The sequence below is a fragment of the Petaurus breviceps genome, unplaced genomic scaffold (genome assembly GCF_028583685.1).
Source record: "Petaurus breviceps papuanus isolate PSGF00001 unplaced genomic scaffold, PetGlider_PUasm1.0 38, whole genome shotgun sequence".
In the NCBI taxonomy this organism is placed as follows: Eukaryota; Metazoa; Chordata; class Mammalia; order Diprotodontia; family Petauridae; genus Petaurus; species Petaurus breviceps.
The window spans coordinates 50283459-50290133 of record NW_027186304.1 but is presented as its reverse complement, the minus strand read 5'-3'; the positions used below and the strand labels follow the sequence as shown (position 1 = coordinate 50290133).

The window sequence follows — 6675 nt, the reverse complement described above, 5'->3', positions numbered from 1 at the left end:
TGGAGATTCACAGCAGGGTACCACAATATTTTTCAGTTATTCTAGTTTCATTGCTATACACAAAGCTGTAAAGGATAAGGGAAGTGAGACACTTGGCTTGGGAATGCAGAGCTGAGGCATGCAGAAACAGACTTAGAATATGCATCTGCTACCCCAAGCACAGAGCACACCATGCTAGTTAGGACAGAGGGTGCACAGTTTGATGTCTTTCCCTCGGGGGCAAAATGATGTGGGCTCCATGTATGGATCTGTTCTGAGGCAAAATCTGTGTCCAAATAGTCATAGAAGTCTACAACCTAGGAGTAACCTCGGAGACCATTTAGTCCCTCCCATACCCAAACAGAAATCTTATCTACAATGTTCTCCAGAGACAATTAGCTGTTCTCCCTTTGCTTTGGAACTCACAACTACCAACCAAACCCATTCCATTTTAGATGGTTCTATTTGTTAAGAGATTTTCCTTTCTATCAAGTCTAATTCTTCCTCTCTGAAATGTCCACACATTGTCCTTTGTTTTGTCCTCAGGGGCCAATTCTGATTCACATGAAATACCTTCAAATACAATGAGATAGATAGCTTGTCCCCTTCAGTCTTCTGTTTTCCAGGATAAATAATTCTAGTTCCTTAAATCATGGTTTCCAGTCCTTTCACCATCCTGTTCACCTGCCACTGAATCAGCTTTGGTTTATTTTGTCCTTACTATAATGTGATACTCAGACCTAAGAACAGAACTCCAGATGTGGTCTGACCATCTGGACACTTGGCTTTATTCATATAGCTTAAGTTTAAATCAGCTTTTTGGGGGAGGGGGGTCTTCTTTGTTATACTTTTGACTCACATAACCCATTTTTTTTTTAAGAAAAGACCTTTTTCATACAACTGTTGTCTAGCCACATCTGTGACAGCAAATTTTAATGACCATGACTTTCAGTTGAACTGAATTGTCATGGTCCATCCACACAGCATACAGCTAAAACAACCTTTAGGTCTCAGACACTTACAAGACAAGCTGACTCTGCTCCTTCTACCCAAGCTTCAGGATTGCAGGACAGTTTGTAGAAATGTGAAAGTTCTCTTATCTTACAGTTTAGGCTTGGAGTCTGTAGTTAGGATTATTCCCTTAGGGTGGGCATGGATCCAAGATATGGGACTCATATAATTTGGTGATAACAGTCCAAAGGAGGGTATCTAGGCTGGTGAAGGACCTCAAGGTCCATCCCATAGGAGCATCAATTGACAGAACTGAGAAGATTAGGCTGGAGAGGAAAAGATTTGGAGGAGATACAATCATTATCTTCAACTACTGGAAGGATTTGCATGTAGAAGAGGTATTAGACTTCTTCTTCTTAGTTCCAGAAAATAGAAAAAAAGGGTAATGGATGGACTTTGCAAAGAGGTTGATTTAGGTGAAAATTTCCTAACAATTAGAGGTACCCCAAAGTAGCATGGACCATCTTAGAAGGTAGTACCAACTCCTCCATCCCCAACATCCCCTAGCACTCAAGGTCTTTAAGCAAAGGCTAGATGACCACTTTGAGAGTATATTTTATTGGGCATTATTTTTCAGGATTGTGGTGTACTAGATTACAGAGGAACTTCTCATATTCTATAATTCACTCATCCCTTTGGTGTCTAATAACTTTGTTTTAATTTTTTGTTTTAATCTTCTTTGTATTGGTATCTTTCATTTTGATATTGCCTCATTTTATATCACCTCCATTTTCACATCTGTCCCTCCTCCCTGCCCTACCCAGTAAGCCAACACTATAACAAAGATTAAAAAAGAAAGAGAAGAAGCAATTCAGCAAAAGTAACCATCACAGCTCTGTCTTAAAGTACATGCAATATCCCACATACATAATCCCCAATATGGAGATGGGATGAAGTTTCATTTTCTTAGCTCTTCCTTATGTCCAAACTTTGCCATTTTAATTTCACTGTTCACTTTTATGCCTTTTTATTCTCTATGTTTACATCATTTGAGTCATAGTATTTTCCTGGTTCTACCTACTTCACTTTATGTCACCTCTTCCCATTATTCTCTGAGTTCTTCATTTCAATAATTTCTAACAGTACATGAAATTTATACTAGATAGGCACCCCACTCCATTCTAACTTAGGCATCATTTTGGTATGTCCAATTGATGGACATCTATTTTTTTCCAGTTCTTTGCAATCCTACGTGAATACTTTCTGGTATGTGGGCACCTAATAACTTTGGAGAGGTGACAGCAGCCATGTTCTTTAGTTGTCAGGTCATTAGGGGAGATTTTGGGTGTTATTTTCCAAGTATGTTTGATAATTTCAGAAGAAATGCTGTTTGTGAATGAGGAAAGCCTATTTAATATTTTAATTATCTTTATCATTCTGCGCAATTCCGGTAGATATGAATTCAAACCTTGTTTCCTCTCCTCCCTCTTCGCCACAGACTAAAAAATGGGAAGCTTATGCCCTCTCTGTCTCCTCTGCTCTGCCAGCAGCTCTTCAGCTTTGCCCCCTGAGAATGTATGCCTGCACCAAGTTCATCTCTACCCCTGCCCTTGTGAGGAGCAGCTCTCAGCTGCCAAGTAGATAGACCGCTATCTGCAGTGGTGCTAAAATGGCCAGAGGTTCGGGCAGATGAGAACCTCAGCATTTTGGCAGCATCAGGTCCCTTGACCTCTCTTGTCCCCAGATGTGGATTCCAAACTGGTGCCGTCTCAAGGGACATTGACACAGCAACCAAGTTCATTGGGGCTGGGCTGCCACTGTGGGGGTGGCCGGCTCTGGAGCTGGGATTGGGACTGTGTTTGGAAGTCTCATCATCGGTTGTACCAGGAACCCCTCCCTGAAGCAGCAGCTTTTTTCCTACGCCATCCTCGGCTTTGCCCTGTCTGAGGCCATGGGGCTCTTTTGCTTGATGGTGGCCTTCCTCATCCTCTTCGCCATGTGATGGAGCCATTTCTATCCCCCTACATTTCTGAATGTTCCTCCTCTTCCTCCTGGTCCTTCCATGTCTCTTCCAGCCTGTGTATACCTCCACCTCCATCTTACCAGGCAGCCCTGGGGAAAGCCATGGGTTCAGGGTTTGATAGAGGGAAGACAAATAAATACTGTATTAATAAGCTGAAAAAAAAATTTTTAACGGGAAGCTTATGAAATTAAAGGGACATCATTAAGTACTTTAACCAAACTGAGAAGCTCCATCATACACTGATACCATACAATATCTATATACTAGAAGAAGCAGTCTTGGACTTTTAGGAATTGACAATCCTGAAATCATAGGATCACAGATAAACAATAATATTATTATTTAAGTAACACCTACTATGTGTCAGTACTGTGCTAAGTGTTTTATACAGATTATCTTCTTTCATCCTCACAACAACCCCTGGAAGTAAGTACTGTTATTACACCACTTTATAGTCAAGGGTGCTGAAGCAAACAGAAGTTAAGTGACTTGCCCAGGGTCACACAGCTAATAGGTGTCTGAGGCCAGATTTCAAATCATATCTTCCTGACTCCAGGCTCAGTTCTTTCTTCACTGCACTACCTAGCTGTCTTTTCATAGTAATGCTTCCTTTTGTACACTTGCAAGATAAAGCAAAATCCTAATAAATGTTGTGTTGGCTGACCAGCAACATTGTCATTATATATATTAGTCCCTGATGAGACATAGCTATGGATAGAGTACTGGCCTTTCAAGTTAGAAAGACGAGTTCAAATCCTGCCTTATGCACTAACTGTCCCTGTGCAAGTTATTTAATCTTTGTCAGCCTCAGTGTCCTCATCTGAAAGATAAAGATAATTATAGTACTTACATCATAGGCTTCTTATGAAAATCAAGTGAGATTATATATATATATATATACATATGCATATATATAAAACACATGAATATTATCTGTACAATTTTAGCTATTCATGATAATAATGGGTAAGAGCCATCCCAAAGATTTAAAATACCTACAACTTCCCCTTATCACTGTGCTGACACTGCCCTTGAGCATGAGACCTGATAATGGATGGTCATGTGTGTTGTAAAAGGAGCTCAGGATTTGGCGGGGGGGGGGGGGGGGGGGATGGAGTTTGGAAAGAAGAACAATACCCTTGAACTCCAAACAATACTCTCTGAATCCCCACCGTATGACCCTAAATGAGTACTGAACCATTGTGTACCACAGTTTTCTTATCTGTAAAATGGGAATGTTAATGTTCTCCCTACCTACCTAAAAGGAATTCAAAAATCTAGTGATATACTAGAAGGGGATGGGAAAAGGATAAAGGTACCTTAAAAATTCCTCGAACCTTCCATTTAAGTTCTAGCTAAAGATGATGCCTCTCCACACATCTGGATGCTTTTGAAAGCCCTCATCCATATCTTGGCAAGGAACAATCCATCTACCAACATGATGGAGTAATGCAAAAGTCCTGAGCCCTGGTATCACTTATAGAAGGGAAGGTAATTGATTATAGGTGAAGACTGAGGATTAGGGAGTTTAGAGTTTCCGATTTTCTCTCAGATAATGTTGGAGTAGGACTGTGAGTCAGACATTGACTTCAAAGTGACTCACCTGAGGGAGCAGAAAGGTATTTCCGATTATGCCTGGAGCTAAGGAATAAAGCACAAAGATCTGTCCTGGGTTCTGGGTATTCTTGGGGGAACTGGCCCAACTACTTTCCCAGATTGAAATATATTTGTATTTAGAGATTAGAGACTGAATCACAGACTGGATCTGTGGACAACTCCTGGTGATGAAATTTTTCAAGTCATCTCCTTCTCTGAAATTTAGAGAGTTGACTAGGACATGGAAAAAATTAAGTTATTTGCCTTTTGGACACTTAGCAGAAGTATCAGAGACAGGGCTTTGAACCAAGGTCTTCCTGACTCTGAGGCCGACTCCCAAACCTATACTCCACCCATGCTATTACATATCCAGCTTAATCAGGACAATTTTACACGAGGTATTTCTATATTCCACTTTAATTCTCACAGGCCACCCAGTGGCCATTGGATAGCAGTGACTATTAGAAGTAAGGTCAGATTAGATTACGATAGTTTGGCCTGCTTTTTTCCTGCCTTTGTGAGTCTGATTAAGGTTTCTCATTGTGGTTTCAGAAGTTCATCCAAGGAATCCCATTGACTGTACTATTAGTCTCCAAAGTCCTTCTCCTGTGATGGGCAGGGAATTGAGTGCATGGTTATAAAGAATTCACTGTAATCAAGTGATAGTATGAAGGTTTGAAGTCCCTAATTAAGCCAACATTCTCTTGGTGTGGATTGGGTACTGGTCCTCACAGGGATTGTCCAGATGTTGGGGAATCCTGTTTGTTGATCGGCTACTAAGGAGATAATAGTTCACCATCATATCTAATAGATCCCTCTTTGCCAACAAAACTGTACAGTTTAAGGGGAGCCCTCTTAAACAGCATTTCTGAAAATTGCTACTGGAGGCTGTATTTTGTGCCTGCTTTGGATTGCTTGCTTCTGTCCTGTGAGAGAGGTCAGTGTGTTCTACAGCCTTTTACGATTTATAGCAATACAGGTCATTGTGCACTTGTGAGCTTTTCTTTCTATTTTCCAGGAATGTACTCCTACCTCCAAATGCTTTGTGAAAACTTAAGTCAAGTATAATGTGTGAGTTTTTAATCTATTCTACGAAATATTGTCTTTGGGCAATCATTAGAAATATAAAATTTCTAATTTGTTGTTTTCAAAATTAAATAATGCACATGTTAATTAAAGCCATTGAAGTTTAATTTATTTATTAAAACTATTTATAGAACCATCCACTATGGGAATTTTGAAATGTACATATACCTACATATATAATTTATGTGTATATACATTTATAACATGTACACGTTTACATAGATATGCATAAAATTAATATGTATGGGGATGCACAGTATATTATTATATATAATAAATGCATATATTGATAGATAGATAGATAGATGATCCTTGTTGAACTTTCCTTCCCCCTCAGAGATAAAGAATGTAACATCAATAGTATACATATTACAGGTTTATAATGGCACTGATAACAGTTCTAGGAGATGGGGCCCTTTATGATCTAGCCACATTAATGATCTGTGCATCATACAGTAGGAATGTTTTATACACTTCCTTTGGGAGCCTTTGGATTCTTTTAACTACTGTTAGAAAGACAAGGAAATTAATACATATAAAACTGTGCCAAAGTATTCTTACAGGTGTGATTTAAGCCCCCCAAGGAAATTCAAGCTTAGAGATTCAATCAAGCTTTAACTTGACCCATGTGTCACTATATTGCTACAAAGCTACTTTAAATCTTTGCTGATCTCAATACGACATGTTCAGAAATCACAGAATTTTTAGAACTGGAAGTGACAACCCCAGAGATCATTTAGTTCATACCTATAGCATGAATCATCTTCAAATACAACTCACAACTATCATTCAATCATTCCTTAAAGACCTACTACTGATGGTGAACTCACTTCCTCCTGGGGTCTATCACATATGTATCTAGCTCTAATTATTAGGAGGTTGTTTTGTTTTTACCTCCCAGACTTGTATTTTAAAAGTATTTATTTAACACTTAAAATTCTTACCTCAGATTTTCCCTATCTGGTATGTCCTTATTTTCAACAGACTCTTAATGCTGTTATTAACTGTACTTAGGTTTTCATTCTCACATTCATTTTTGA

At 39.1% G+C, this 6675-nt stretch overlaps 1 pseudogene; it reads left to right on the top strand.

The window, feature by feature from the left end:
• Nucleotides 1–2503: 2503 nt before the first annotated feature.
• Nucleotides 2504–3117, top strand: LOC138170086 (ATP synthase F(0) complex subunit C2, mitochondrial pseudogene; annotated as a pseudogene).
• Nucleotides 3118–6675: the final 3558 nt, after the last annotated feature.